This window comes from Pipistrellus hanaki, assembly GCF_964339955.1.
Source record: "Pipistrellus hanaki genome assembly, chromosome: 6".
Lineage (NCBI taxonomy): Eukaryota > Metazoa > Chordata > Mammalia > Chiroptera > Vespertilionidae > Pipistrellus > Pipistrellus hanaki.
This window is the reverse complement of record NC_140508.1, coordinates 83,262,436-83,284,077: the sequence shown is the minus strand read 5'-3', so window position 1 is coordinate 83,284,077 and position 21,642 is coordinate 83,262,436. Positions and strand designations below refer to the sequence as shown.

At 39.4% G+C, this 21,642-nt stretch overlaps 1 protein-coding gene across 4 annotated transcripts in view; it reads left to right on the top strand.

The window, feature by feature from the left end:
• Nucleotides 1-21,642, top strand: part of ZHX3 (zinc fingers and homeoboxes 3) — a 280,813-nt gene that overhangs the window by 43,523 nt on the left and 215,648 nt on the right. For all 4 annotated transcript variants that reach the window (XM_084887538.1, XM_084887539.1, XM_084887537.1 and 1 more), the window contains exon 2: nucleotides 15,341-15,460. The gene's annotated coding sequence lies outside the window, so the exon portion shown is untranslated. The remainder of the gene's footprint in view (nucleotides 1-15,340; nucleotides 15,461-21,642) is intronic.

Here is a 21,642-nt window from a genome sequence, read left to right as displayed (position 1 = left end):
GTCACCTGGAGAGAAGTAGTGACTTTTGGTTGAGGGATATACCCAGCCTAAATGGAATGAATTTTCAACTCCTTTTCCTTTCTCTAATCTTTTTCTGGGACTCAGCATTGGACAAACTCAGAAGTCAAAGGCACAGGGACTGGTGATGTGATGCATAAAGAATAGCCTGCTGGGGCAGAGAACAAGGTAAAGTAGGGTGGAGAGTGAAATTGGAGGAGCCATAGGAAGATATTAGACACTAGAGGCTTGGTGCACAAATTTGTGCACCAGTGGGATCTCTCAGCCTGGCTTGTACGATCAGGCTGAAACCGGCTCTCCAACATCCCTTGAGGGGTCCTGGATTGCGAGAAGGCACAGGCCTGGCCAATGAGCCTACTGGTGCATGATCGGGGCTGGGGAGGAACTCGGAAGGTTGGCCAGCTGGGGAGGGACCACAGGAGAGCTCCCGGGCATGTACGGCCTATCTTGCTCAGTCCCAATTGATGGGACCCCAGCAACAAGCTAACCTACAGGTCAGAGCATCTGCTCCCTGGTGGTCAGTGCACATCATAGTGACTGGTTGACTGGTTGGCTGTCTTCCCCCTTGTGGTCTGTGCATGTCATAGTGAGTGGTTGAGCGGCCTTAGCATATTATTAGCATATTATACTTTGATTGGTTGAACGGACGACCCGATGACTAGACACTTAGCATATTAGACTTTTATTATATAAGATAAGGACCATGCAGTTTCATAATGGGCAGAACTGTGTGCATGCTCATGCATGCGTGTATGTGTGTGTAGTGGAAAGTAAGTAAAAAGGATGAGATAAGCATTTCTCAAGCATCACCTAGTAACTTTCTTACGACACAATCATGTTTTGGGGTAAGTAGTATTTCCATGTTATAGATGTGGAAAAATTGAACTCAAATCTCTTGGCCTTAAGTCAGCTCAGTTCTGGTCATCTCTGTGGTGACAGAATGTAGCCAGATATCCCTCACATCTGACACTCTGTGGAGTCCATTCCAGAAAACCACAGTGTATGGCATTGCTGGGAGAACAGGGGAGGACTGTTCAGAGCTGCTGTGTATTTTTTTCTTCACATCTATGAACTTGAAGAGACGGGAAGAGGAGGGAAAAAATTCAACTTGGCATGAATGATGTTAAGTGAGATCAAATAAGGTGAAAAGCAAAATAGAATCCAGAAATTTAGTTTTGCTTTTGCTCAAAGTTCATGGGCGGTTACCGTACAAAGTCCTTTTTACTTTCCTCAAATGTTAAGCACTTTTCATAACATGAAAATTATTACCTTTTAGTTTTGGTTGTTTATGAACTTAAATAGCTTCAGAAAAGACAATGAACCAATTGAACATTAAGATTAAACTACATGTTTTCTTTATTTTACTTCTTCCTAATGTACAAATTATTACACTTATGGTTAAAATTATTTTGGTTCCTGATCATACATTGTAAAAGTATTTACTGAACAATCAACAGTGAAGCTGAAATTTTAAATTGAAAAAGAGAGGAATCGTTACCCTTCATAAACTAAACATTAAAATTGTCTCTGTTCTTCTAATAGTTTTTGTTGTATGCATGCATACATTTACATGGCTAGAACTGTACAAATTTATACTATCTTGTCATTCTGAGTATTTTTCCATGTTGCTGTATAGCCTTTATAATTATTTAGTTTGTCAGTTTGCCTTTAAATATTTTCCAATTTGTTGGATATTGTTATTTATTTATTCTGTTCTATGCCACAAAAAAGACTGGCAATTTTGTTGAACATTTAAATGGTTTATTATTTTTCTTTATAAACATCCATTTGCATCTTTATGTATCTAGTTTCTCATCTTCTTCTTTTGTTCTTTCTGGCAAAAGGAAAGGAATTGTTATATTTATGGGTAATTTCTCAGAAATAGGATAAGCATCTCCAAAGGTATATAAAAGAATATGAAAATAGTTTTAGGAGTTGCTGAGAGAAGCAAGATTATAATTAAAGTGAGTCATTTAGCAGAGTTATAGCTAAAATGTTAATCTTGATTTTTTTTATTTTTTTATTTTATTTTATTGATTTTGTACAGAGAGGAAGGGAGAGAGATAGTTAGAAACATCGATGAGAGAGAGAGTCATAGATCAGTTGCCTCTTGCGCACCCCCTACTGGGGATATGCCCGCAACCAAGGTACATGCCCTTGACCGGAATCGAACTCGGGTCCCTTCAGTCCCCAAGCCGATGCTCTATCCATTGAGCTAAACCGGTTTCGGCTTAATCTTGATTTTTTAAATCCTAAGGTGTATTTTTGATCCTTACCTGAGAATATTTTTTCCTTTGTTTTTCTGAGAGAGTAGAGGGAAGGGAAGGAGAGGGAGAGAGAGAGAAGCATTGATATGAGAGACATTGCCTCCCAGATACCCCCTGCAACTGAGGTATGTGACCCAAAACCCTCCTGCTCACAGGCTGACACTCTAACCACTTAGCAACTCTGACCAGGGCTAAATCCTGTTTTAAAAATTATTATTAAAAGAGAAATTAGACATCACTTATCTTTACACACAAAATTTAACTGAAACCCTAAACTGTGATTAAGTTTTAAAAAATGTGTTCTTGGCTCAATTGAACATAGTGTAATTCTGAACAGATCTTGTATTTGATTTATGATATTGGCCCCTATTATCCTGCAACTCTGTAATATTAGCATTGGCCAGGTAGTCCCCTGGGAGGTGGTCTTTCCCTTCCAAATCCATTCTGTTCACGTGGGGGCCCTGGCCCCTTCTGTCTGTCCACTCTGTTACAAAGCTGGAGCCCTCTGGCCAGAGGAGCTCCCTTGAATGGTGCCGTTGCCCTTCCACTTGCTTCCCATTTGGCCACAATTCTGCTTTCTGGAGCAACAAACAAGCTTCTACCACTAGTCAGGAGTCTTCAGAACATCAGAGATCAGGTCTGGTTTTCACTCTCTCTGTCCTTAACTCCTGGCATAGTGCCTGGCACATAACAGATGCTCGGAAACTAATTGCAGAACGAACTGTCTTGAGACAGTCCTTCAAACGTGTGAATACAACTACAGCGTCCCCACTTAGTTGCCTCTTCAGATTTAATGTCCTCCGGTTTAGCCATTTGTCATGATAGAATCTCCAGATCCCTTTCTTCTAGTCATTCTCTCACCATTGTCTGTGACCAGTTTGCTGTCAGTTACTCTGTTAAAATATGTGGCCAAATTTGCATCCAGCTCTCTAGAAATGATCTGATTTGCAGTAATGCATTCAAGTGTGTATTACTTTTCTTTCTTTAGCAAAACCCGATTACTTATATCTTTTCACGTGATCTGCTGCGTAATTTTATCCTTCTAGATTAGTGTCATTTGGGATTTGATGAGGGCTCTTCAGTATCCTCATGTAAGTCGTCAGTATAGATGAGGACCAGGGGAGGCCCCTGGACGAGCTCTGTGGAAATCTCCTTCCAAATTGACAGTAATCCCCTAATCCCATGCTTTTCAAACTGTGATGCGCATATAAATTACCTGGGAATTTGGTAAAATGCAGGTTAATAAATCTGAGTGCAGCCTGAGATTCCATCTTTCTAACAAGTTCCCAGGTGATGTGTACACTGGGGCCTATGAGGCCATACTGTGAGCAGTAAGGCACAGTTTTGGGGCCCAGTTGTTCATTTGAGCAAATCCTTCAGTGTTTGGATGGCTGTGCTGTCCCATTAGAGCCCCCAGCAAATGCTGTGTGATGCAGGTACTCAGCTTCCTCTCCTAGCTCACTGGGTAAATGAAGGAAACGTGAGTGTTGCTGCTTCACCAGCTTTGGTTGTGGACCTTTCTGTACATGTTTGATTGACTCTTTATTCCAGCCCAACAAGCTGTTATTCAACATAAAAGATATCTTTTCAAGTTCCTTGTCATCTGGACATGGATAAAATGCTCATGTATACTGAGCACTTTTTAAGTTATAAATCTGGTGTACTTTTGTATATGGAAAGTTACCCAAAGAGAAATTAAATACTTAGTTTTTTTTTACCCAAAGAGAAACTAAATACTTAGTTTTTTAAGCATTGGCTAGAAAATACAGTGTTACTGATAAAATTCTTTTATAAGAAATGTTATGGAGCATCCAGTTTTCCCCCTCTATTGGAATTTGGAGAAAATGGATGCATTGTTGAAATTACATTCCTAAACTGAAAGATATTCTTGCAGCTGGCTGCCTTTCAGTTATAGATTAGCAAGTGAGTTCTGTAGCACACAGCACACGGAGGTCACCTTATCTCCCCTTCCGACCCCACATCTTCTGATCTTTTAAAGCAAATTCCACATATCCTGTAATACTTCAGTATATAACTTAACATAAATATTGAAAATGTGAAGGGATTAAGCATACAAAACAAAACTCGTTAAAAAACCAACCCAAACCAGGTATTATTAGTCTCAATGAGTTAATTACTTCACCATTGTTCATTAATATGTTTAGATAATTCTAACTCCTAAATACTAAATACTGTGTCTTCCAAATATGTTACAAGATTGAATCCTGTAACTAGACATTAAATTAGAAAATGTCAATCGGAGTAGGAAAACAACAGCAGCAAAAAATTAAGTCTTGGCATTGATAATAATAAGGCTTTTAGTTTCAGTGAAAAATAATCATGCTCATATTCAATCCAGGTTGAAAAGAATGACTTGGATGTATTAGCAATGATTAAATAATAGAACTTAAACCCCATAACTATAGTGCCATTAACATATCTAAAAATAGCAACAATTTTTTTTAATATCATCTAATACTCAGTATATTAAAATTTTCCTGATTGCTTAAAATGTATTTTTTCAAAACTCATGTTTTAGTTTTAATTGATGGTCTATATAAGAATTATAGGTTTAGAAGATATATTTTTAAACCAATGTTTTATTTCTTTTACAGAACTGCAACTTTTATGCAGTACTTATGCTCTGTGCTTGCTAAATTATTAACAAAGAAAATATAATAATTTCTATCATGATTATTGCATTTTTGGTTAAAAGAGAAGATATTTTTAAAAATTGCTCCACTCAGCCGAGACCGGTTTGGCTCAATGGATAGAGCGTCGGCTTGGGGACTGAAGGGACCCGAGTTCGATTCCGGTCAAGGGCATGTACCTTGGCTGCGGGCATATCCCCAGTAGGGGGTGTGCAAGAGGCAGCTGATCGATGACACTCTCTCATCGATGTTTCTAGCTCTCTATCTCTCTTCCTTCCTCTCTGTACAAAATCAATAAAATATATTTAAAATTAAAAAAAAATTGCTCCACTCAGCCTTTCCAAGTCTGTACTAAATTGGTTTAGTACAAAACCTACTTACAGATGCTGCTGTAGACTTCCATTTGCAAAGTCATTTGCATTATTCTGGATTTGCCTTCCTCTGGTGGCACCTCTCATCTTTTCCCACATATTCTTAAAGTTTTATATGAGTTCTGTTCTCTGTCTTCCTTGTTTATGTGGGTAGCCCATCTTGAGGTTATGTGACTCCCCTTTCAGCAGTGACAGGAGCACTACATGGGGGACAAAAGTCCTGGTTTCAGATCTCAGCTCCCCCACTTCACTGCATGACTGAAGCAATGTGCTTAATTTCCCCAATCATGACTAATATGTTTAATTGCTTTTCAGTGGCCTGCATCAGACAATACCACAAATTGTTCAAAATATCCTAAAGCTCCCCAAACTTGTAGGCAGGGAGGAAGCAAATTATTGAGTCACTGCTTATCTTCCCAAATTACAACTCAGAGAACATTGCCTAAGGAGCCAGGACAGAGGCCCCTAGGTGAAGTGGGAGAGGAGAAACAGGAAGGTAACTAACTAATATTTAGTAAGTGCCTTTAACTACTTTTCCACATGCTCATTTGGACCACATAGCTCCCGTGGCAGTATTATGATCAGAGAAACATTGGGTCTGCCAGCATAGCCTAGTGGTTAAGAGCAACAGTCTTGCCAATGGATGACCTAAGCCAGGTTTCTTTGCCTCTCTGTCTGATCCCTCATCAATAACGTGGAGATAACGGGCATTTGCGTCATAGGGTGTTCGTGAGGATTACATGAAATAAATGTCAAGTGCCAAGCACAGTACCTAGTACATAATAACCTGTAATTTATCCATCACTTCTTTTTAGACTTAGTCTTTTTAAAGGAAGGCTACGGAGTTTTAGTAACTTAATAACAGAGTTTTGAAGACTGAGTTAGTATAATAGGTTGTTCAACAACCATAACAGAACTTCGTCAAACCTGAGTGCTCCCCTTTCAAACTGGTCCTCTTGAAATGCCCTTATTTACTCCATTATTGCTTTTGCTAAAAGTGTGTTTGGACTTCTTATTGCTAGTTTTTAGTCTATAGGTGTGTTTGTTTTTTGTTGTTGACACTATTAACAGATATCCCTGTTTCCTTCACTTCCTTCCCCTGGCCGCCAGCACCACCCTCTGCCCAGCCTCTACCTCCCCTCCCCTGGCTAGTCTGCTTTTGATCAAATTACAACTAGGATAGAGGTGAATAGTTGTTTATTCAACAAACTTTTATTGACCACCTACTATTTGTAAAACATACTTTTAAACACTAGGAATATAGCAGTGAACAAGTAAAGGTCATTTCCCTGTAGCATTTGTAATCTAGGGGGCAAAAAAAAAAAAAAAAAGCTTTCATCAGCACCTTGAATTGTGTCAAAAATGTAATAGTACTAAACATTGTTAAAACTGCTGAAAGGAAAAATGCAAATTTTGAAATGTTTGGTAGGTATATCCAGTACTTTTATTGGTACAAGATCGTTGATATGTTACCCAAAGGAAGACAGATACCTTCTTTATGAATAAAATGAGATCTACCGAGGGAGATATCAATCTGTATCCAGTTCAATGATGTAATCAGCCCTTTAAATTCAAATTTGGGCTAAAACAAGGACCTCCTTTATTTTCCTTCTGTTTGACTGTGACTTTGGAGTCATTCATGAACTTGAATTAGGAAGCACAATTGCATTGAACAGCACATTTGACACTACGTTATCATTCACCAGTGATCTACTGATGATTGAAAATGGTTATATATTCAGTAGTATTAGGTTCTATTAGCATGTCTAAAAAGCGTGTTGATGTCTTCTTAAAGCTTTGCAAATGTAATAAAAGAGTAAGATGCAAATTGACCATACCTTTGTGATGCCCACCAGCCAACAAAGATGGGTTAATTTTCATACAGAAGCGCCTAGCAGGTGGGGCAGGGCGCAGGCATTCCGCACTGCCCTAGCCTCTGGGCAGCATGGGAAGGTGGAAAGGCGGCTCCAGGGCCGGCAGCCAAGGGAAGGAAGGCCCATTCTTGCACTAATCTTTGTGCATCAGGTCTCTAGTGTTAAATAATTACAAAATACAGCTAAATAAATAAAATTACAAAGTCCTGAAATTCAAAGGGGAGTAGAAGTAATTTAGGATAGTTGTCCTTCCAATACAAAAATGCCCAAGCCTATGCCCAACACTTCTGGTGATGGAGAATGTTTAACTAAAGACCACAGGTCATGGGCATATAATGTATCAGTAAAGGTGGGAATTTGTCTGCTGTAAGACAGGAATGGTAATTATCTATGGGAAACTTTGAGGCCCTATCTATAAGAACAATTTATTTTCCCTCCAATATCACTCTGGTCACCTAAGACTTGTTTTCTACAGTCCAGTTTCTCTGCCTATGAACCTCCAGTTCGTCACCCTTCTGGTAAACTTCAGCATTGGCTGGAGGAATATCCCTCAATTTTTTTTTTAGTTTTCTAAATTTTAGTTTCTTAAAGCACTAAGAAAGTATTTATTTAGCAATTATTTAAGAGGTGTTTATTGTGGGCCAGTTACTGTTCTAGATAAAAGGGATGATAGATGGTAGCACTCAGCAAAAAGTTGATACCATCATAGAAATTTCAAATTCATGATTGAGTGGCTCTAAAGCTGCAGTCAAATATGAAATAAAGGAAATGAACCCAGACTGAGGAAGATGATGATCCTGGTTTGGGACATGGTGAGCTTGGGAGCAGTGGGTCTTTCAAGAACAGAAATGCTGTGGGTAGCTGGCTCAGTGGTTGAGAGGAAGCTGGGTTTGAGGATCGTTGGCATGTAAGGTGGAACTTGCAGCACTTGGAACAGAGGTCAGCATGGGAAGTGAGTGGTCTGAGAGCAGGAGAGAGTCTCGGCCTGATTCTTGGCACCTTGTTAGTACCAAATAAATGTTATGAATTAATTTATTTGATCAATAGCTGTATCCCTTTTTAAGTACTTATGTAATAAGCATTCTTTGTTCAGTAATTATAACATTATGAAGCAAGTCAATTTTGTTATTCCTTTGGGGGAACTAACTTTTCTATTACAAATGTTTGAGAAATGAGGTTTTTGTGTAATAACTTTTTAAAATTAAGTAGCCCTGACCATTGAGTTAAGGAGCATCGGCCCAGGCACCAAAGGATCTCATGTTCATGTCCTGGTCAAGGACACTGGGTTTCAAGTTTTAATTCCTGTGCTAGTGGGGCATGAGCAGTCAGGTTTGTGTACAGGCATGCATGCATGCGCATGTGCGCGCGTGCACACACACACACACACACACACACACACACAAATAAGACATCTAAAGAACTGTGAAGTATCTTTGGTGATGCACTTAATTTTGAGTGTTATAACTTGTACTGGTCTCTAGCTGATCAAAATAATTTTCTTCAGGGAATGTTTAATGAGAAGTAGTCATAAGTCACTGTACATCTTGTTAGATTGCTTATTTGCCCGGTTTTACTGCATGTAATGGAACTAGGTTTCTGTAGTTTATGTTTGACTGTCTTTTAGAGGTGGATCTCATTAGAGGCATTGAAAGCCTAATTCTGTCGAATGAGAAGAGAAGTTATGTGATTGCACTTGGTTATGGCAGCATATCCTTTGGTTTTCAGGCGTTTTACAAAGTTTCTTATTAATTTTCTACATTATGCCTATTTCCTTTCAAGAGTTTTTATTAGCAGTTGTGTTGCACTTCACAATCTATTTGATCAATAATTGTCAGGATTTAACTATGTGGTGTTTTTTTTTAAAGTCTCACACATTTATTACTGAACCAACCTACTATTAGAGGGGGGAGGGGAAATCAACAGAGCAAAATCACAAATCCATTAATTTCCAAATTAAAATGCCCCAACTGTCCAGACAGTACCATCTTTTCAATCATTTAAAGGTGTAGGCAACCTGAATATATCATAAATATGTGAGTCATCTCTCATGTGTGATTTCTCATAGGCCCAGTTTGGTTCTTCTCCAATGTGTCCTCTTTGAGTTGTACCTGATTTTATTACCAGTTTTCATCTGAACCCTCTAGGGTTCTGGGGGGGGGGGGGGTGTGCCTTGTCATTTGCCATGCTATTTCTTCATCCTCTCGACCTAGCACTTATGTGGGTGGTCCCCCACTTTATTATAAAGAGCTGGCTAGTGTGGTCAGTGGTTAGAGCATCAGCCTGGGGACCAGGAGTCTCAGGTTCAATTCCCAGTAAATGGCACATGCCTAGGTTGCAGGTTCGATCCCGGGTCCTGATTGGGGCACGTGTGGGAGGCAACCAATTGATGTGTCTCTCTTATATTTATGTTTCTTCCTCTCCCTTCTCCCTCCTTCCTTTTCCCTCCTCCCTCCTCCATCTTCCATCTTCTTCTCCTCCCTTCCCTCCCTTTAAATCATACTTTTCTACTCTCAATATGTGCTTAAAATATTTAACTTGGATGTTAGAGTAGGAGAAATTTGAGAGAATGCTTTATGTAATTCAGTTTTAAGAATTAAATGAATACACTGATATAAATTTCTATACTACTTCAAAGGGCTTTATCTTTGTTTTGTCTAAAGAACTATATTTGAGTACTTTAAATATCTTTCCTCCTAAAACGTTAGACACACGTACAATAAGATGGAAAACTGCCTTTTTGCCATTTTATTAAAACTTTCAAACTTTATTCATAAAAATTGAGATATACATACTGCAAAATGTTCATGTTTTATTAATATATTTTAAAATGTTTTTATTTTTAGAGAGAGAGGAGGGAAAAGGAGAAAGAGAAAGAAACATCAATGTGAGATATGAGAGAGAAACATCATTTGGCTGCCTCCCATATGCACCCCAACCAGGAAGCAAACCTGAAACCTGAGCATGTGCCCTAACTGGAAATTGAACCCGGGACCTTTTGGTGCATGGAAAGATGCTCAACCAACTGAGCCACACCGGCCAGGGCAAAATGTGCATATTTTGAATGTATAGTTCAATAAGTTTTAAACTCATGTGAACACCACCCAAAGGTAATCTCTATTCTGATTTTTACCATCATAGAGTTTTTAAAAGAACTTTATATAAAGAATCATATAACATATTCTTTTATGTCTGCTTTCTTTTGCTCAACATAACTTTGAGATTCATTCATATTATATATACATATATACATATACATATATATATATATATACATATATATATATATATATGTATATCAGAAACCTCTTTCTTTTTAATTGCTGAATGATATTCCATTGTATGAATACCACCATTTGTTTATCCATCCTCACGTTTATAGACATGTAGGATGTGTCCAGGTTTGCACTATTTTATTTTTTTTAAATATTGTTTCATTCACTTCAGAGAGGAAGGAAGAGGGAGAGAAAGATAGAAACATCAATGATGAGAGAGAATCGTTGATCAGTTGCCTCCTGCATACTCCCACTGGGAACAGAGCCCTCAAACCAGATATGTGCTCTGACCTGGAATCAAACCATGACCTCCTGGTTCATAGGTTGATGGTCAACCATTGAGCCATGCCAGCCAGGCCAGATTTTGACTATTTTAAACCCAGGGATGGTTAATGTAGCTGTGTCATAAACCCTTCATGCCCCCTGCTTCTCTTTTCCTGTGTAATAGTGCTTGAAAATCAGGCATTTGCTGACAGTTAAGGGCTTGTTTCCAGGAGGGAGCTTGTAACCAAGAGCACCACAGAGAGCAGAGAACAAAACTAAAGTGGGTCTGCCAAGTCCAGGACAGATGTCTCAGGAGTTCAGTGCCTGGGCACAGAGTGGCAAGCCTGCAAATTAATGGAAAGCTCCTTTGAGAGAGAGAGAGAGAGAGAGAGAGAGAGAGAGAGAGAGAGAGAGAGAGAGAGAGGAGGGAGGAGAAAAAAACCTAGAGAAAGCCATCACAGCAGTTGTTCAGGTTTACTCAGAATGCTGAGTGCTGATGACACAGTGGGTGGGGATGGTTCCTCCCAGTTGGCCCTGTTGCAAGCGTCACCAAATGCCCATCTGGGCTCCCTTCTGCTGGACATCTGGGGTAAGGAGCTTTCCCCAGATGACTTGAAGTATTTGCTGTGCAGCCCTTCACTGCTCTTCAGTACTGGCTACATAAAAAAACCCCATGGCCTCTTTGGGCAGATGTTTTGGTAATTGGAAAAAATACTCCCCCTAGCCTTAAATGGTTGTCATATATTCAGATATTCATCATATTACCCAAGAGCAGGAATTGTGAGTTCTTGGCAGAGTGGTTAAGGGAGATCAGGCAGGCAGGCAGATGAGCAGTTAGGAGCCAGCAGTCCTGGATTGTGAGAGGGATAGCTGAGTGCCAGTTTAGGTCCAATCCCTGGGATCGAGCCTGAACCAGTAGTTGGACATCCCCTGAGTGGTCCCAGATTGGAGAGGGTGCAGGCTGAGCGGGAACTGCCTCCCCTGCACAATTTTCGTGCACCAGGCCTCTAGTAGTATATAAAAGCCTAAGCAACAGTTACAACCATTCAACCGAACAACCGGTTGACTGATCGCTATGATGTGTACTGACCACCAGGGGTTAGACAGTCAATGCAGGAGCTGCTCCCTGGTGGTAAGTGCGCTTCCACAGCCAACCTCCTGTGGCTGGACAATCTCCCATGGTCCTTCCCACCAGCTGTCTGGCCAGCCTCCTCAAGTCCCACCCCCCAGCCAGCTGACCCTGATCGGGACGGGGCGAGATGACCCTGATCACTGGCCAGGCTGAGGGACCCCACCTGTGCACGAATTCATGCACCAGGCCTCTAGTGCTTTTATAAACATTTGTGTATAAGTATTTGTTTGAATACCTATCTTCAAGGTAGACACAAAACGTCACATATTGTGTGATTGCATTTATATGAAATATCATGGGAAGTAAATCCATAGAGGCAATAATATAAGTGGAATAGGAAATGGTAGTGACTGCTTAATGAATTCAATGTGCGACTAAAATGCTTTGGAGCTAGGTAGAGGTGACAGTTGTACAACATTCTGAATGCCACTGAATTGTATACTTGAAAATGGCTAATTTTATTTTACTTCAGTTTTACCTCAATTTTTAAAAATTGCATCCTATAGTTTTATGATCTCATAAATAACTGTGGCTTTGCTGTCATAGTTACCTTGTGACTGCAGGAACCCATGTGCTTACAGTAGTAGAACACTGGGGAAGTTCTTTCCACCTGTGGGCAGGAAAACTGCAAGATGGAGGATCCCAAGTGGGTTTCTTTCCAAAATAACAATTAAGGAATATAGTTTTGTTTTTTTCATTTTTATTTGTAGAAGTTGGTAAAATTTATATCTTGAACAGGCCCTAGGTTTTAAAGTTTGATATTGACTGATACTGGTTGGTTTCTTTATTTAATTTGAGAAAGCATGTCTAAAATAACTTTATATTATTTGGAGATGGAGCAGATTTTGCTTTTATAAAAATTAAGAGTAAACTTTAAAAAAATTAAGAGTAAATGTTAAAAAAAAGAATCTATAAAGGAAAGAAAAGGTAGTGACTTTACAGTAGAGAAACTAATTCTCCTAGTGCTAATTAGTTCCTGTCCTCCTCTTCCTTATTTAATGTCTAAAATAACTTTATATTATTTGGAGATGGAGCAGATTTTGGTTTTATAAAAATTTTTAAAAATACATATGGAATTGTAGTAAGATTTTTCTAATGATTTGCTATGCTGCAAAACTGCTAGAGATTTTTGTGACTATTAAAACTAGTACTTTCTATTGTCAGTGGAATTGATGTCAGAAATAAAAATTCAAAAAAAGAGAAAATTCTGTTTTAGATCAATCAAGCAGAACTTGTGTAAAAACTAAAAACCTTTGTTTCTTTCTCTTTCTTCTTTCTTTCTTTCTTTCTTTCTTTCTTTTTTTATCTTACACCTGTTTTTTGAAGGAGAGACTTTAGGTTAGATTCTGGCAAAAGGTCTAAGATTGAGAAGAATTTCTTACTCAGAAGAGTAGAACTGCTCTGCCAATATGATCATGAAACTTTTCTTTATGAGTAAAGTTGATGCTTCTCCCCCCTTCCCCCCCCCCCCCCCCGCTTCTCCATCTCCTCATTCCCCATTCCCCCCATCCTGCTTCTGCCTGCCCCATGTTATATGTGGACTCATTCCTCCTGCAGATGTATCTGTGCTGTGTCGCACACACCCATCTGGTTCCTCTTGGGATCCATAATAGGCCATCCAGACTAAGAGTTTGTAGACTTGAAGCCAACAAAGCTAATTGGTTTCTAGTGGATTCAACCCATAGCTTCTGGCATCATGAGCATCATTCTCCAATCAGCTGGACTAGAGAGTAAAAGAATAAATGCCTTGCTTGAGCCAGGGCCTTGTGATTTTAAAGTTAGAAGGAAATTAGTAAGCATAGCAAACTGTCTGGAATAAATCTAGTAAGCTAAAGTAGTGGGTGAATGTGAGTATTCAGCTTAAAATAGTTATTGCTTCTGATTTCCATAAAATTATGGTTTCCTTTTTTGTGATGTGCACTGGATAATTTTTTATAATAAGAAAAGAGTTTTTAAGTTGTGGAGAGTTAAAGTTGTTTTTCTTTTTAAAATATATCTTATTGATTTTTACAGAGAGGAAAGGATAGGGATAGAGAGCCAGAAACATCGATGAGGGAGAAACATTGACCAGCTGCCTCCTGCACACCCCCCACCAGGGATGTGCCCGCAACCAATGTACATGCCCTTGACCGGAATCAAACCCGGTACCCTTCGGTCCGCAGGCCAACGCTCTATCCACTGAGCCAAACCGGTTTTGGCAAAAGTTGTTTTTCAATAAAATATTAATTAGGAAAAATTTCCAACGAGAGCTAATTCCACTAGACATCGAGCTACTATACAATGGCAGCAGCAGAGGAAAGTGAAGTAGGTGGACGAGACTGCAGCTTACACGGCTTACATTTGCCCAAGAACCTCTGCCTGTGACCTGCACTTAGTGCATTTCCTTGCACAATTTACTTAACCTTTCTGTGCCTTAACTTTCCCATTTGGGCAATTTGAATACTAGACTCTACCTCATAGGGTTGTTATAAAGGTAGAATTAGTCAATCTAGTTAACACTCTTAGAACAGTGCCTGACAGAGTCAGAGCTACCTGTGTGTATGCTAAAGACATAGTGGTGGTGAAAGATAAGTAGAGTTACTTTGGTAAGGAGTGCTTTTTTGAGGGGCAAACGTGTTTATATTTACAGTACTCACTGTCCTGACCCTTTCTGGTGTACCGATGCACTGTTCTGTTTCAGGTTCTGAGATCCTCTGGCATATTCTCTTTAGGGCCACTATCCTGCTAGTGTACATTTCAACCAAAGAAAATGCTTTGGAAAAGAAGTAAAGAACTTAAAAGAAGTGATTTTTTTTTAACTGTTTCCCAAGTAATTATAAATCACATGAAGCATCTCTGGTGTTTGTTTGTTTGTTTAACATAGTTACTGCCTTATTTTTTACTCTTAAGAGTTGCTGTGTGTTCTTCATTGGCCCTGGGCAGAAGGTGAAAACATAGGAGTAAGGGTCAGAAACAAAGATAAAGAGAACAGTTTTTGGCCTAGAACTCACAGCCTAGAACATTGTGGTACCTCTAGATTCCGTGCCAGGAAAACCCCAGAGCTTTGAATGGAAAAGCGGTGAGAAAGAACAGATCCTTGAAGGTGCACAGCCTTAAAGTTGTAAGGCCACATGTCAGTTAACTTTATCATTTCTGCCAAGCTATCTCAAACTTAGCTAGGAGGGAGAGAGGGAAACTCATAGGTGCAAAGAGGGTTAAAAATACAGATTTTAATGAGTCATCTTGTTCTGATCTATTATAAGAGACAATTGACTTTGCCTTATTTCCACTTATATTTTTCAGTTTCTACTAGCATTTTAAGTAGTTTTAACTGTCTACTTTGTATTTAAATGATCTCTTTTTACTCTCTCCACCACCTTGGCTTTTCTGTTTGTGTGTCTTTCTGGTGAAAATGAATTAGGAAGGGAGATTGATGAGACTGGATAACTCAGCTTCCAAAATATACTTGATCTTTTTTCTCATGGAGTGATGATATACCGCTTCTTTTACAGGACTGAATTGCAACTGCAGAAACAACAACAAGGGAACCTTTAAAGATGCACACGGGACTGCATAAAGTGGAGAGAGATACTGGAGAAGCCAATGAAGTAAGAAAAAAGCATATTTCCCAGGTAAGTCGTATGCTTCTGAATTATAGCACATTTCTTGCTATAATATTTGCCATAATATTTAGTCCTTGTATTGCTGTTAAACTTTTGGTTATTTTATCCTCCTTCCATTTTTATTGCTGAGGTCTTTGACCACATGATTTGTTTTGAATTAATCTAAAAATCTATATTAAATATGCAATTTATGTGATTTCTTGGATCACTTAGGAACCTGTCATGTCTTAGATGACAATTGGGTATTATAAAGGTACAGTTGTGTTTCTGTTATATGCAGATGTAGTCCAAGGTCAACTTTAAGTCTGAATGTATCGATAGAATTTATACTTTTGTTTTATTAAATTACTGCCTTGAAAAACTAGAACACTAATTTGAATACCAGTTTTCAAGTTATGATCTATGAGATGGGCAGCAATGCCCTCAGGAACAGTAAACATTTTTTCAATGCTAAATTTAACCCTAAAAACAAAGCAGACTGGTTAATCAATGTAAATAGACATAACCTTCACTTTGTGAACTATATGTGTCCTAACAAAATTTTATTATTATTAATTTAGTTGGGAACTCAATTTATTCTGTCATTCAGCACTCATAAGCTTAGACTTGGGTTTTTGTTGTTGTTAATATTTTTAAGTAAAAGAGATTCATTAAATAATTTTTCATTATAACATTAAGAGCTCTTTTCCAGTATACTGAGTAGAAATTTGAGGGGGGGGGGGAGTGGAGGAAATTGAGTCAGAGTCATTGGTGGTAATAGTGCTGGAAGCTTGTGCACAGCATCCTGACTTAGACATGGCAACTCCTCCACAAGCCTGGGGCCAACCAACCCATGGGAAATTCTAGCTTCTGGAACTTTCTGCCTTATGGTGGATTACAATAGGGCTGCTGTTGAATATGTGATGTATTCCAGCTTGCTCATTCTTTAACTGAGTTGGCAGCTTGAGTTAAAAAGTATTTCATGGCCTTGTATATTAGTCCTATTGTATAAACTAAAAATAAAGAAGACAAGTTTATTTGCAAGTAAATTTGTACACACATTTTCTATTGCTCATTATCATGCTGAGTCCTGCCCAAAATCTCCTCCCAGATAGCCACATGGTTCCTGTCCTCCTCCTCCTCCTCCAGGTTTCCGCTGTGGGGGCAAAGTTAATGGGAAGGACAAAGCCAATTTTCTGTTATGTCAGAGTCTATACCTAGTATTTTGCCTACCTCCACCTTACCTCATTTTTCTCATCCCACTTCTATCAAGTGTGATATTTTATTTATTCTACACATCATGCTTTTTCTGCTTCACCTTTAAAATATTTGTAGATTAATCTTTCACTTTTCAAGGTACATACCATTTAATTCAGCAATTGTATTTCTAGGAATTTATCTCACATATAAACTCATGCAGATGTGCAGGTAATTGTGTATCCCTTCAACCTCTATTAAATCCTCATGCATGCCTCCTGTCTCATAGCACTTGGACAGAGACTGTCTTGCTGGCATTGTTCTGTCGTGTCCATAGGTCATGTCTTTTGTAAGCTAATTCTAATATCAGATTTATCTTGATGTTGATATCAGTTTATTATATTTTCTCACTCAAGTCATGGTTTTCCTAGTTCTTGATATGTAATTCTATTCTGGACAGTTGTCAGTTATGTTAGGAGACTCTGGGTCCTATTTAAATTTTTCACCAGGAAGTCACCCCAATTAAGTTTAGCACACAGGTTGTATCTACTTTTGTAGGCTGTGGTTCCAATGACAATTCACTTTTCAGAGCCGTGACTATTTTGGTCTGCTTGGCTATCTGTTGCAGCTGGGGCTCCCACTGATCCCTGCTGGTGCTAACGGGAGGAGGAGTTTCCCCAGACAGTGCTGCCTAGTGCCTGTGGGTGAGAGAAGGGAGTCTCCCTCCTGCTGGAATGAAGAGTACTTCCTAGAGGCCCTGCAGGAGGGAGAGTGCTTTCAGCCTATTTTATTATCAGTGGCCCCTGATCTGTCCTCCTTGTTGGTGCTTCCAGCTGGCTGGTATTGTCAGCAGAACTTCCATTCTGTCATGGAGAAAGATATGCCTACCTGGGTTACCTTCGCTGCTAGGTTGGGGCTTGGGAAACACTGGGCTTGGGTTAGTTTTTTAGTTGGATGGAGTGGGGGTGGGAGGTGGTAGTGTCATAAGATGCCCTTGTTGCTATGCTGTCCCTCCACTCCTGGGATCTCTAATCTGTTCGCCTTCCCTTTTCTACCTTCTCCTTTGGTTGCCTCTTGTGTTATTTCCAGAATTTATAGTTTTACTTAGGAAGGTGGCTAGGAGAGAAATAAGTGACATCATCTTGTCTGAACCATGACTGTGTTCTCTTTAACCATTCATCTTTTGGATGATTAGGTTGTTTTAAATGATGAGTACTGGCCCTAGTTGGTTTGGCTCAGTGGATAGAGCATCAGCCTGCGGACTCAAGGGTTCCAGATTTGATTCCAGTCAAGGGCATGTACCTCAGGTGTGGGCACATCCCCAGTAGGGAGTGTGCAGGAGGCAGCTGATCGATGTTTCTCTCTCATGGATGTTTCTAACTTTCTATCTCACTCCCCTCCTCTCTGTAAAAAATCAATAAAATTTATTTTAAATAAATAAATAAATAAATGGTGAGTACTGTAGACATCATGACTGGGGTGGGGTGGGGGTAGGGGTTGCTTCCAATAGCCTTGGATTCTGAAAGGCTTCCTTACTCCACAGGCTGGTTGGCTGCCCAGTACAGGCTGTTATTCATCTGCTTGCTTGGCTGGTGATGTCAGTTCTTTATGTCTGCTTCAAAGGCAGGCATTTCTTGTTGTTGTTATGCTTGTTGAATAATGCAGTAGTTGTCACACTTTCAGAGTGATTAAAACTTATTTATAGAGTCTTTCCTTAGTATATCCCTTTGGTCTGTTTTCTTTGTCTTTGGCAAATATTTTATATTAAATTCCATCATGCAGATTGTATTTAACTGTGATTTAACTATAGAATATTTAATTTTTATGTGACCATTTCTATTTCAGTGCTGTATAACAAGGACCAAGATTTTTCATAAATTGGTGTGAAAAGTTTTTTACATTTTCCACTTATATATGAGAAATTCAAGGTCATCTCAGTTCTTCCACAGTAAATGTACCTTAAAAAAATCAGAGTGGGAAATTCTTTATATTGGAAGCCATGGGTCCCTTTGTATAGTTTACAATAATAATTTTTTACAAATAATTTCAGGTTAATATTGCATACTATTTATTCCCACCCATTTCCTTTATTGGCTGTGACACACAGGAATTACGCCCATTGCTTGACTAACCTTTCTGACCTTTTGTTACTTGGCTATAAATTGACTTGGGTCTTTTGCAAAAACACTGTCGGGGAGAGGGGGCGGGGGGAATCTTTTTGTTAGAACCCAGCCAATTCCTGCTTCAGCGCAGAACAGTTTGTTCTCCTGAAGAAATGAGCCAGTTCAGTGAACAGAAAAACATAGCCATAAACTGGCATCACCAAAAATTGCAAAAGTGATTGCCCACGATCATTCCACAGAACAGGAAACTTTTAAAAAAAAAAGACACTTCGGAGAGAAAAATACAGTTTTGAGTTCCACGGACTTTAGGAAGATGTAATTGACTTGTTAGAGTTGTAACCACATAAAGGGTTTCTTTTTCTGAGTTCTAGCAGTCCCCAACATTTTAACATTTTAAATGGGGATGTGGTAGAATTCTCCCTCTGCCATCTCAAGTCACAGACTTTTGTTATATCACGTATTCTCACATTCCCACATCCCACTAGGCTGGAAGCTGCTTCTGTTCAACAATACAGCCATTTCCTGAGTGACTGCTCTGTGTAAGACTGAGCCCTGGGTCTGTCCCCCAAAAAAGACATTTATAGTGGTCAAGTGAATTATAAGAAAAAATAGAAAATAATTACAGTATGGCAGGTGTGGTAACAGAAGAATGTACAAGACACAGACTCGGTACTTTGCAGACTGTCACAGAAGTGGAGTCATTAGAGTGAAGTGTAAAGACTGTCTAAGAGTTTGCCAACTAGATGAGAGGAGAAGATAATCTGGGCAAAGAGATGAGCATATGTAAGTTGACAGACGAGTGAGGAGACAGCATGGGAGTTCCAGGCCTGTAAGTATAATTGCGTGGGTATAAAGTATGGAAGGAAAGGTGTAGTGGACAGTGAAACTGGAGAGTGACAGGGACTGGATACCATGTGTCTCAAATGCCACTTGCAACCATTTGAAGTTTATGCTGTGGGCTTTGGGGGCTGTGTTAGGTTTGAAATAGGGGCATGGCCTGGGCGAGGTAGGGTAGAAAAACGAGGGTTTGTAAAGAGCCAGGAGCTCAGAAAGCACCAGACTGAGGCGCTCACAGCAGGCTAAAGTGGGCGAGCTTATCCTTCAGGGAATCACTTAAGACAGTGATCTGTGTGTTTTGAAAAGGCAGATATGGTTGTGATGCAGAGGACTGCATTAGGAAGGGTGTGTGTGTGTGTGTGTGTGTGTGTGTGTGTGTGTGTGTGTTTGCAGGCAGTAGAAGTCACTGAATTCACAGCATGCAAGAGGGGGGTCAGTGTTCAGATCCTTGTACAGGATTCACAAAGGTAACTGAGGATTTCAGGGGGCCAGGAAGGAGGCAGGAACCCCAAGACTTCTGCTTAACTCTCAATATGCCCCATAAGGATGCTTTCACATATACCTTATTTACTTTTCACAATGAACCTTACACTGTATACACTGATACCATTCCCAGTTTGAAAAAGAGAATTCTGAGCTGTGGAAGGTTAAATACTTCCTCCAAGACCCAGTGACCTGCACTGGGAAGTTGCCACGCCAGGGATGGAACTCAGGTTTATCTGACTCCAACCCCTGTGACAAGCCACTTTGAACAGCACTTGCTATACAACTGAGCCGACCAGTTAGCAAGTCTCAAAATGTCTTACTACTCTCTAAGAGCTATGCCTACAAATACTGCTAATACTGACCTAATACTTAGATTTAAGTATTAATGCTGATACAATTCATATTTTTAAAGCCTGTTTTTCTTGTTAAACTGTCATCCCATGAAAATGTCACATACATGATTAGTAGCTCACCATTTCAGAAAAATTGGTGTAGGGGAGGGCCCAACCAAATTAGCAAAAAGTATAAATGACTGCATATACTTAAAGATAGATAATTTTTAATGTTCAAGCAAGTGTGTATATGTAACAGTTTATAGAATAACAAACTATGACTTTCGGGAATTAGAAAGCTTCTAGTAGTGACACAAAGTTAACATGGTAATTTTTAGTAAATGTGTGCTTTTAAACTATTCACTCCCCTCACCTGAAGATATGCCTTTTATTGATTTTAGAAGGAAAGAGGGGGATAGGGAGAGAGTAACAGACAGACAGACATCGATTTGTTGTTCCATTTATTTATGCATTCATTGATTGATTCTTATAATTGGCATATCAGGATGATGCTCTGATCAACTACACTATCTGGCCAGGGCTCCAAAAGAGATTTATTAAAGCAAAAACCACCTTCAAACAAGTCCCAGGACAAAGGAGTGATTCTTCCTATGAAACATTCATTCTATGCTCATGGGTCATGAATTCCAGGATTAGGGCCTAGGAGACAGATGGAAAAGAACCAAAAACAAACCTGACCTACTCTCTATCAAAACTGTATTTCTGGTTAATGGATCAGTCCCTGTTTAGTTACCAAAGGGAAATACTGTCCCATTTAGGATTGGAGCCTAAGGTCCCAGCATCAAAGTCTGTAATTATGGAATGTGGCAAGCTTCTCTTCAGCATCTCATTTGACCCTTCATTTGCTTCTGAAAGTGGAACCAGGAAAAAAAGAGTGTTTTTTGAGGTAGAAAAATGCTGAAAATGTGAGGAAAGTATCTAAATCTTAAGCTAAGTCTGAAGTATTATTTTGTGGCATCAATAGTAAAAACAACAACAAACAATTGTTGGGCTTTGAAGAAAAAATTACTATCTATTATAACAGAGCTGTGGAGCTCCAGCGTGCTCCCTGCCAAAACAGAGATTATATATAGCACAGGGAAGAAAGAGCCCTGCTTTGCTCCAGTGGCTGCGGAGCCGAGTGGGAGAAGCTCTTATGTAACTGGGTGTGCTCATTAGTTCGGCTGTAAGTCTACCCAGCTCGGCCTGGCCGGGCTTTGTTCTCCTCAGTATTAAC